Source organism: Schistocerca piceifrons, chromosome 11 (assembly GCF_021461385.2).
Source record: "Schistocerca piceifrons isolate TAMUIC-IGC-003096 chromosome 11, iqSchPice1.1, whole genome shotgun sequence".
Classification (NCBI taxonomy): Eukaryota; Metazoa; Arthropoda; class Insecta; order Orthoptera; family Acrididae; genus Schistocerca; species Schistocerca piceifrons.
In genome coordinates this window covers 78,875,127-78,886,996 of record NC_060148.1, presented here as the reverse complement: position 1 = coordinate 78,886,996, position 11,870 = coordinate 78,875,127, and positions in this window count along the sequence as shown.

Here is an 11,870-nt window from a genome sequence, read left to right as displayed (position 1 = left end):
CATACATCTTGCTCACCAGATGGTAGAGTTTTGTCAGGACTGGCTCTCCCACGGCCGTCAGTAGTTCCAATGGAATATTGTCTACTCCGGGGGCCTTGTTTCGACTCAGGTCTTTCAGTGCTCTGTCAAACTCTTCACGCAGTATCATATCTCCCATTTCATCTTCATCTACATCCTCTTCCATTTCCATAATATTGTCCTCAAGTACATCGCCCTTGTATAGACCCTCTATATACTCCTTCCACCTTTCTGCTTTCCCTTCTTTGCTTAGAACTGGGTTTCCATCTGAGGTCTTGATATTCATACAAGTCGTTCTCTTATCTCCAAAGGTCTCTTTAATTTTCCTGTAGGCGGTATCTATCTTACCCCTAGTGAGATAGGCCTCTACATCCTTACATTTGTCCTCTAGCCATCCCTGCTTAGCCATTTTGCACTTCCTGTCGATCTCATTTTTGAGACGTTTGTATTCCTTTTTGCCTGTTTCACTTACTGCATTTTTATATTTTCTCCTTTCATCAATTAAATTCAATATTTCTTCTGTTACCCAAGGATTTCTACTAGCCCTCGTCTTTTTACCTACTTGATCCTCTGCTGCCTTCACTACTTCATCCCTCAAAGCTACCCATTCTTCTTCTACTGTATTTATTTCCCCCATTCCTGTCAATTGCTCCCTTATGCTCTCCCTGAATCTCTGTACAACCTCTGGTTCTTTTAGTTTATCCAGGTCCCATCTCCTTAAATTCCCACCTTTTTGCAGTTTCTTCAGTTTTAATCTACAGGTCATAACCAATAGATTGTGGTCAGAGTCCACATCTGCCCCTGGAAATGCCTTACAATTTAAAACCTGGTTCCTAAATCTCTGTCTTACCATTATATAATCTATCTGATACCTTTTAGTATCGTCAGGGTTCTTCCATGTATACAACCTTCTTTCATGATTCTTAAACCAAGTGTTAGTTATGATTATGTTGTGCTCTGTGCAAAATTCGACCAGGCGGCTTCCTCTTTCATTTCTGTCCGCCAATCCATATTCACCTACTATGTTTCCTTCTCTCCCTTTTCCTACACTCGAATTCCAGTCACCCATGACTATTAAATTTTCGTCTCCCTTCACAATCTGAATAATTTCTTTTATTTCATCATACATTTCTTCAATTTCTTCGTCATCTGCAGAGCTAGTTGGCATATAAACTTGTACTACTGTAGTAGGTGTGGGCTTCGTATCTATCTTGGCCACAATAATGCGTTCACTATGCTGTTTGTAGTAGCTTACCCGCATTCCTATTTTCCTATTCATTATTAAACCTACTCCTGCATTACCCCTATTTGATTTTGTGTTTATAACCCTGTAGTCACCTGACCAGAAGTCTTGTTCCTCCTGCCACCGAACTTCACTAATTCCCACTATATCTAACTTCAACCTATCCATTTCCCTTTTTAAATTTTCTAACCTACCTGCCCGATTAAGGGATCTGACATTCCACGCTCCGATCCGTAGAACGCCAGTTTTCTTTCTCCTGATAACGACATCCTCTTGAGTAGTCCCCGCCCGGAGATCCGAATGGGGGACTATTTTACCTCCGGAATATTTTACCCAAGAGGATGCCATCATCATGTAATCATACAGTAAAGCTGCATGCCCTCGGGAAGAATTACGGCTGTAGTTTCCCCTTGCTTTCAGCCGTTCGCAGTACCAGCACAGCAAGGCCGTTTTGGTTATTGTTACAAGGCCAGATCAGTCAATCATCCAGACTGTTGCCCTTGCAACTACTGAAAAGGCTGCTGCCCCTCTTCAGGAACCACACGTTTGTCTGGCCTCTCAACAGATACCCCTCCGTTGTGGTTGCACCTACGGTACGGCTATCTGTATCGCTGAGGCACGCAAGCCTCCCCACCAACGGCAAGGTCCATGGTTCATGGGGGGGAAAAGGAGACTACGTCAAAAAATAAAAATGGTTTACCCCAAACATGTGAGCAGTTTTTATTTTTGCATGGACTTTTCAAACGCCCCTCGTATTATGACTGCCTGCCCAGTAGCATGTTGGTCCAATTTTGTAATGCAATACAGCAGCGATGCAATGTGACATGGATTTGACAAGTCCTTGGAAGGTTGCCAGAGAGCTGTCGTTTAATAGCACCCAAAATCCATTAGACGTAGAACAGGATAATTTAGTGACCAAGGCATAAACACGAGTTCGCTATCTTTCTCCTCAAACCAGTATAGCCTGATTCTGGCCTTGTGACATGGACAGCTATCCTACTGGAAAATGCCAGCACTGTTGATAAAGACGTCAAGCTTGAAGGGATGCGGGTGGTCTCCATTCACGTAGTCCACACTGGCTGTGGTACCTTCGGCTGCTACCGTAGGTCCCACAGAATACTAGGTGAATGTCCAACCCCCACAGTACAATATTGCCCCATCCGACCTGCATCTACAATTAAGCGTGTTTTGAGCAGTCATTCACCTGGATGATGGCATTATCTGGACATGACCGTTTACCTTGTGTAACACAAAATATGATTTGTCTCAACAGGCGACACTTTTCCATTGATCCGCGGTCCAATATCAATGATCTCCTGCCAAATGCAAGCATAATTGACTATGTAATTGGGTCTTCATGGGAACACATAGAGGTCATCTGCTGTAGAGCCTCATGTTCAACAACGTGCGCAGAGTGGTGTCTTTCTTAATACTTTTGCCAGAAACAGCACTCCACTCTGTTAGATTTGCCACAGATCACCGCCTACCCTGCTTTTACAGAGCGGGCAAGCCTCCAACCTCCACGTTCTGTGATGATGGACATCCAACACCTTGTGACGTAGTTGTGGTTTCACCGTTCTTCAACCACTTTCCATAGATGCTTAGAACAGTAGTACATGAACAGCCAATCAGTACTGCCGTTTGCAAGATGATCGTTCCCAGGTGCTGCGCCATAACAATCTGTCCTTCCACAAAGTCGCTTACGTCAGTCGATTTCCCTATTTGCGGCTTGTATTGTTGCTAGAGTGATTCTCGGTTCCTCTCTGTTCTGCTTATACAGGGTGGTCCATTGATAGTGACCGGGACAAATATCTCACGAAATAAGCATCAAACGAAAAAACTAGAAAGAACGAAATTCGCCTAGCTTGAAGGGGGAAACCAGATGGCGCCATGGTTGGTCCGATAGATGGCGCTGCCATAGGTCAAACCGATTTCAACTGCCTTTTCTTAGATAGGAACCTCCATTTTTTATTACATATTCGTGTAGTACGTAAAGAAATATGAATGTTTTAGTTGGACCACTTTTTTCGCTTTGTGATAGATGGCGCTGTAATAGTCACAAACGTATAACTACGTGGTATCACGTAACATTCCGCCAGTTCGGACGGTATTTGCTTCGTGATAAATTACCCATGTTAAAATGGACCGTTTATCAATTGCGGAAAAGGTCGATATCGTGTTGATGTATGGCTATTGTGATCAAAATGCCCAACGGGCGTGTGCTATGTATACTGCTCGGCATCCTGGACGACATCATCCAATTGTCCGGGCCGTTCGCCAGATAGTTACGTTATTTAAGGAAACAGGAAGTGTTCAGCCACATGTGAAACGTCAGCCACGACCTGCAACAAATGATGCTGTCGCGGCTAATCCGCACATCGGTAGCAGACAAACTGGGCGGGAATCGGCAATCTCAAAAACGTCGGTGTTGAGAATGCTACATCAACATCGATTGCACCCGTACCATATTTATATGCACCAGGAATTGCATGGCGGCGACTTTGAACGGCGTGTATAGTTCTGCCACTGGGCGCAAGAGAAATTACGAGACGATGACAGATTTTTTGCACGCGTTCTGTTTAGCGACGAGGCTTTATTCACCAACAGCGGTAACGTAAACCGCCATAATATGCACTGTTGGGCAACGGAAAATCCACGATGGCTGCGACAAGTGCAACATCAGCGACCTTGGCGGGTTAATGTATGGTGCGGTATTACGGGAGGATGGATAATTGGCCCCCATTTTATCGATGGCATTCTAAATGGTGCAATGTAGCCAGATTTCCTGTTCTGTTCTACCGATGTTACTACAAGATATTTCACTGCATGACAGAATGGCGATGTGCTTCCAACACGGTGGATGTCCGGCACATAGCTCGCGTGCGGTTGAAGCGGTGTTGAATAGCATATTTCATGACAGGTGGATTGGTCGTCGAAGCACCATACCGTGGTCCGCACGTCACCGGATATGACGTCCCCGGATTTCTTTCTGTGGGTAAAGTTGAACGATATTTGATATTGTGATCCACCGACAACGCCTAACAACATGCGTCAACGCGTTGTGAATGCATGTGCGAACATTACGGAAGGCGAACTACTCGCTGTTGAGAGGAATGTCGCTACACGTATTGCCAAATGCACTGAGGTTGACGGACATCGTTTTGAGCATTTATTGCATTAATATTAATGTGGTATTTACAGGTAATCACGCTGTAACAGCATGCGTTCTCATAAATGATAAGTTCACAAAGGTACATGTATCACATTGGAACAACCGAAATAAAACTTTCAAACGTACCTACGTTCTGTATTTTAATTTAAAAACCTACCTCTTACCAACTGTTCGTCTAAAATTGAAAGCCATATGTTTTTGACTATTACAGCGCCATCTATCACAAAGCGAAAAATGTGGTCCAACTGAAACATTCATATTTCTTTACGTACTAGACTAATATGTAATAAAAAAAACCGTTTAATCTATGGCAGCGCCATCTAGCGGGCCAATCATAGCGCCATCTGGTTTCCCCCTTCAAGCTAGACAAGTTTCGTTTTTTGTAGTTTTTTCGTTTGACGCTTATTTCGTGATATATTTGGCCCGATCACAATCAATGGACCACCCTGTATAGTTTCCTTCCATGTGCCTGTTATGACAACATTCAGTGACGTGGTGGTGGTCACAATGTTTAGTACATCCTTGTATCTCTCCTAAGTTGTCGATGCGAAACACGTGGGGCATTCAATAAGTAACGCGACACTTTTTTTCTCGGCCAGCTTCGGTTGAAAAATTTGGAATTTGTTATGGGACATCGTGGAATATTACTGCTTCATCCCCTATAGTTTCATGAAGTTCCAGTAGTTGGCAGAACTATACGTAGCCTAGAAAATGGCATCTCTAACAGAAATTCGTTCCAAGCAGAGAGCTCTCATTGAGTTTCTCTTTTCAGAAAACCTGACCATCGCAGATATTCATAGGCACCTGCAGAATGTCTACACAGACCTGGCAGTGAACAAAAGCATGATGAGTTTTTAAGTGAGGAGTCTGTTATCTCAACAAGGTTGTGCAAGGCTGTCCAATCTCCTGCCTGCCAGCCGGCTGCAATGTTGCAACGTGCGAACATTGTCATGCAAGGTGATCCTTCTCCTCCTGCTTCTTCTCTTACTTCTCCTTCGCCACAACAGAAGGCCTCTCACAAATTTTCGCACCCGAGAGGAGTTCACACAACTACCCTGGTATTTCTTCCTCATTATAGCCAGGATCTCACTTCCACCTGTTTGGCTCAGTGAAGGATGGACTCCATTGGAAGCAACAAGTGGACAATCAGGAGGGTGTCGACGCATCTAGATGACGGCTCAGGCATCGACCAGCCCGAGCAGCCGTACAGGCACTCCCAGTAATGTGGCGTAAGGGCGTCGCATTGATTGAAGATTATGTCGAGAAATAGGGTTTTGTAGCCAAAAGAGTAGGGAATAATATGGTGTGTTGGATCCTGAATTAAACAAACTTGCTTTCGGGAAAAAAGTGTTGCATTATTTACTGAAAACCCAACATACCAGGTGTACCGGTATGAAATGAACTTTTTTTTGTGAAAATGAAACACTAATTTTGAATTGAAAAGTGAAAACATTTTATTCAAAGTACTGAACATTGCTTCCTATACATTTTGACCACCTTTCTGGCAATTTGTGGACACCACGCCAATAGAATGTTCGTCTTTTGAAGTAAACCAATCAGACACCCAATTTTCGACTTCTTCGTAAGAATCGAAGTGTTCCTCAGCCAATGCGTGTTCCATTGATGAAAACAAATAGTAGTCGGAAGGGGCCAAGTCTGGTGAATACGGCGGGTGGTGTAGCAGCTCCCAGCCAAGTGTTTTGATTGTATCCTGAACCAGTTTTGCTCTGTGTGCAGGTGCATTGTCGTGTAAAAAAATTACTTTGCCATGTCTTCTGGCCCATTCTGTTCTTTTTTCGATCAATGCGTAGTTTAAATTGGTCATTTGTTGTCTGTAGCGATTAGTATTCACAGTTTCACCGGATTTTAGAAGCTCATGATACACCACACCTTTCTGATCCCGCCAGACACAGAGCATTGTCTTCTGGCCCATTCTGTTCTTTTTTCGATCAATGCGTAGTTTAAATTGGTCATTTGTTGTCTGTAGCGATTAGTATTCACAGTTTCACCGGATTTTAGAAGCTCATGATACACCACACCTTTCTGATCCCGCCAGACACAGAGCATTGTCTTCTTGCCGAATCGATCTGGTTTTGCAGTCGATGTTGATGGTTGTCCCGGATTAACCCACGATTTTTCCCGTTTAGGATTCTTAAAATAAATCCATTTTTTATCGCCAGTAACAATTCGATGCAAAATTGATTTTCTTTCATGTCTTTGAAGCAAAATTTGACAAATGGGTTCTCGGTTTTCCATCTGTCTTTCATTCCATTCATGTGGCAACCATTTCCCACACTTTTTGACCTTTCCCATAGCTTTCAAACGGTCAGAAATTGTTTGTTGTGCAACATTTAGCATTGCTGGCATTTGCTTCTGACTCAAAGTATCATCTTCATCCAATATTGCTTGCAATTCGGCGTCTTCGAACTTTTTTGGTGGTCTTCCACGTTCTTCATTTCTTACATCAAAATCATTATTTCTGAACCGTTGAAACCATCTTTTGCAAGCATTCGATGCGGTTCTGAAGCACTTTTTTTTTCAAATGAAAACAAAAAATCAATGCTTTCCGCAAATCATCACTTTCTGGTACAATATTCGACAGTGTTAACACGATGAAAACATATGATGTTGTTTGTTCCATGACGTTATGTATACTAAATATCTTCGACAGATGCCATACCAACCAAACAAAAAAAATTAAGGCTCCTTGACAACAAATGTTCCCTATCGACACATTTGTATCTTAACGCTCATTTCATACCGGTACACCTGGTAAATAAATGAGGTTTAAAGGGAATGGACTAATGGCTGCCTAATTTCAAGGAAGATTAATACACACTTAGGTAAGATCTCTTTTTTATATGTTGTCCCTGTGATGTAAAATCTACAGGGTGGGGCTAATAAAAGTAAACCGGATAAGCGGATACAACTGAATGTGAATTTGTGCCAGCATTTGTGGAGGAAGAAAAGACCTATTGTTACTTCCAACAGGATGGAACAACAGCCCATACAACCGGCCGAGTCTTGGAGCACGTTTACACAATCATCATGCCTAACAGAGTTGTTAAGCAGAGGTCAGTCTGGTCATGGTTCTAACTGGTCTCCGTGTTACCTGATCTGTCAGTGTCCAATTATTTTGCGTGGGGAACCCTCAAGTCTAAGGTGTATAGTAACAACTTTTATAATCTTCAAGAACATTTCGGATGAGGCAGTAGCACTTCCATCAGTCCAGCTTTGATCTACCTTCAGGAACTTGCTGAGCAGGGCAAAAATGTGCCAACAGATGAATGGTGGTCTCTTTCAACACCTGCCATTGCCAGGTTAGCACTGTATTTCATTTCCTCTGCTTCGTTTCTTTCTATTCTGGAGCTCTGTTCTCTGGGCCACTTTTATTTGCCCCACCATGTATATTACTGAGTGGGTAATAAGGTGTCTGGCCCAGTTGCAGGTTGCCTTCTAATGACTCCTTGGGGCAACCCAAATTTGATTTTCAGCATTTCGTATAGTTATTGACTGCACTAAAATATTGAAAGTGCTCTCATAAGCTACTCAAGAAGAGGTTCAACCTTGCGTTAAAGGGTTAACGTAGTAAGTCAAGTATTAAAGCCAGAAACTGTGCATATGTCTGGAGACAGTGAACTCACTGCGCACAAATTACTTAAACTATTTTTTCATCCATTTTTTGAGAATGAAAGCAGTTAGTGACTTCCAACAAACTTTACACATAATTTCAAACCTTGTTGAAACTTTTTCTCGTTTATAGGTCCCCCTAATGAAGGAAAGAAAAAAAAGTTTGTCACATTTTCACTATTTGCACAGCAAAAAGCTTCAGCTGCAGGCATGACGTTTTACTGTGTTACTCCTTTACTACCAGTTCTATTCGCAACAAGTTTTGCTGACAGAATCCCATTATTTCACTAAATGTAGCTGTAAAATTATATATTGTTGTATGACACATAGTGAGAATAGTGGTAGTCAATAATGCCCTCTAATGTTCTCGTATTTGTTTTTAATTCACAAGAAAGTAAAGTGAAATGTGGACAGCATGCGGTCACAGCCTCCACGAGTGATTGTTAGAATTTCCATATTCTCGGAACGTCCCAGACTTGCTCTGCCAACCCCCACATGCTGGTCCTCATCCTTTTTATCCTTTGGGTAACTGTTGTCCTGACTTATTTGATGCACCCCATCTTCATTTTCCATACCAACCTCTTCATCTCAAAATAGCAACCGCACCATACATCGTCAAAACTAGTCACAGACATAACATGAATACAGGGTAACACCACCTCTATACTTCATAATGCCTTCAGTTTGGTGAGGAAGACAGTCCACGCATTTGTTCCAGTATGTTATGAGAGTAGTTTGACAAGTTCTCAGACGGAACACAAACAAATAACTTACCTGTGTGGAACTTTTTTTTAATTTTTCAATGTAGTCTCCTTGTACAATAATGCACTTGATCCAGCGATGTCTCAAAAACTAGATTCCTCCAGGTCTACTAAATACCCATCAGCTTCAGCTGTCAGTTCTTTGTCCAGTGATAAAAAATTTGAGGTTGGGGAAGAGATGGAACTATGTCAGAGCCAAAACATACAAATGAGGCGTGTGCAGCAGTAGTTAGTATCTTAGTTCGTGTATTTTTGAGATGGAAACGACATGTGTATGGGTGTGCATTGTCTTGATGAATGATGACATTCTCCTTGCCAAACTCATCCTTTTTTCGCGTATCTTTTGCTGTAGTTGGCCCAGAAGATTAGAGTAATTGTTTGACGGCGGAGAAGATAATCTATCGGAAAAATGCCTTCTGCATTCCAGAAAACTGACGCCATGATGTTTCTAGCCGCTGTATTGTCATTGCTTTCTTTGGTGGTGGCGAGTGAACATGTTTCTACTAGTTTGACGATAGTTTTGTCTCTGGGGTATAATTGTGGAGCCAAGTTTCATCTGTAGTCACAAACCAATTCATAAAATCATGTTGATTGCTCTGAAAATTCGCCAAACATTGTTCAGACATTTCCAGTCTGGCGTCTTTCCTGATCCAGTGTTAAGAATCGTGGCACGCAGCTAGCAGATAGTTTTCTCACATCCAATTCCACTGTTAATATTTGTTACACCCATTCAGATGACATCCATACTGCTTCAGCAACTTTTAACACTTTCAGTCAGCAGTTCTCCATGATCAATTAATGCACATGTGCAATAATTTGTGGTGCAGTGGCATATCTTGACTGTCCACTACATAATAATTTAACAAGGAGAGGCCACGAAGTTGGGATCATGGATTTACTTCACACTTTGTACACCTTTAGTAGGCCATTAAAACAACATAATGTGCACGTAGTAAGGCGCACTACTCTGGCAATTCCGAGAAAATCACAAGCGAAGTTTTACGCGTCTCTTATGTAAGTGATGTTTCTTTCCGAAGGGGCGAGCAGTAAGAAGTCACGCTTAGAAAGACAGTCGCGGACAAGAAAACGGTTCGAATCCTCCTAATATTTTTTAAAATCTATATTTATTTCATCTCTGGTGATATTATTTAATTTATATGACATTTCAGAGATAAAATAACTAAAAACCCACGTGCATTTTCATGAAATTGTTGTGAATTCCATGTTATTTTACTATTTACAATTTTTTTCAAATTTTCAAGGACAAGGGGCAGGCTTGGAAATCCCAAGTCAAACCTCAATAAATAATGATGCAAGTAACTTTATTCAGTAATGCGGTAAGTCACAATGTGCCAGACCACAAGACTAACGTATAAGTACTCATTGGATGCGCTCTTGACATCACGCACTGCAGGCTAGTATTTGTCATATGGACATGGAAAACAGAAACTGAAACAGCATCTACTACATCGAATGAATGCAATTTTGCCACATTTACAGGGAATGTAGCTTCCAGCCCCCTTTCTCAGCCAACGATCAGCTCATTAACCTTACCAATCTTCTTTCCCTCCAACTTAACTCACGTTGTTCCACTATCTTTGTTTCCCTCGACCTCCAGACCGTGCCTGGCATCCCGGGCTCCTCTTTAAACTCCAGACATATGCTTTTGCCATAAATTTTGTCCATCTCGTTACTTCATACCTCTCCTGTCATCCCTGCTATGTCACTATCCGCAACACCAATTCCCGTACTTTCTATCCCACTGCCGGCTTGCCGCAAAGCTCCATCCTTTCCCATCTCCTCTATCTCCTGTACACTGCAGGTATGCCCAAGCCTCCCCCACCTGTCCACCTCCTCCAATTTGCTGATGACACTGCCTTCCTGGCCCTTTATCCTACCCTTCTACAGTCCCAACATACCGTTCAAACGCACCTAGGCCAGTTCACCACATGGTGCAACCAGTGGCTCCTTCACATCAACCCTTCCAAGACCCAATCATCATAGGTCATACCACACACTCCTTCTGGCTCCACGATTTTTACCTTACCATTTATGGTTGTCCTACCCAACTCACTCCTACCATGAAATACCTCGGTCTCACCCTCAACCATTACCTCACCTCGGCTCCCCATCTCCTTACGACCCAACACAAAGCTCGCAGTAGACTCCACCTCCTGAAACATATGTCTGGCCGGACATGGAGACTGCAGCCCTTCACCATCCTTCACACCTACAAATCCTTGATCCACCCTCTCCTTCCTTATGCCAGCATCGCCTGGATTTCTGCCCCTCTCAGATTCTATACAGTCCTCCAAATCCTCTAACACCATGCACTCTGCCTCGCCTTCCTTATCCACCTCCCGTCCCCCACACAAATCCTCTACGACCTCATTCCCTTCTCACATCTTCTCCTTTTCCTCAAACACATCTGCACCCCCATACATCGTCCACAGACTCGATCCCCACCCCCAGTATTTCTATCCTCTCTACCCCCCAGCGTGTTGCTGCACTTTTACCGTTGCGCCCCGCCTCCTCCCCATCTCCACATCCTTTTCCAAAGCAACTTCAAGCACCTAACCTTCCTGGATGATGAGCTTCATGCTGATCTCTACTCCTCCTACCAACTCTAGCCCTACCTTCCCCCCTCCTACTCCTCAGCGGTCCATTACCCTCCTTTCCCTTCCCCTGTGCGGTTTTCCTCCCTCCTCCATCCCCTCCATTTCCTGTGCACCCCTTCTGCATCTCTACACTCTCTCCTGATTTGCCTTCCCTCACCAACCCCCACCCCACCTATCTCCTGCCCCTTGGTGCGCCCCATGACCCCGTTTTTCTTTTCATCTCACCCCCTCTAGGCCCCCCTCCCCTGCTGCATCTTGCTCTCCCCTCTTTTTCCCTCCTCTCAGGCCTCCTCTCCCTTGGCAGGTCTCTCCTGACAGTTTTTATTTTTCGTCGTGTGTGCTCCGTCTCTTACAGTGGTTTTTAAGGTGTCTTCATTCTGGAGTGTTTTTACACTACGGCCAATGTTGAACTTTTGTGTGAGATTTCA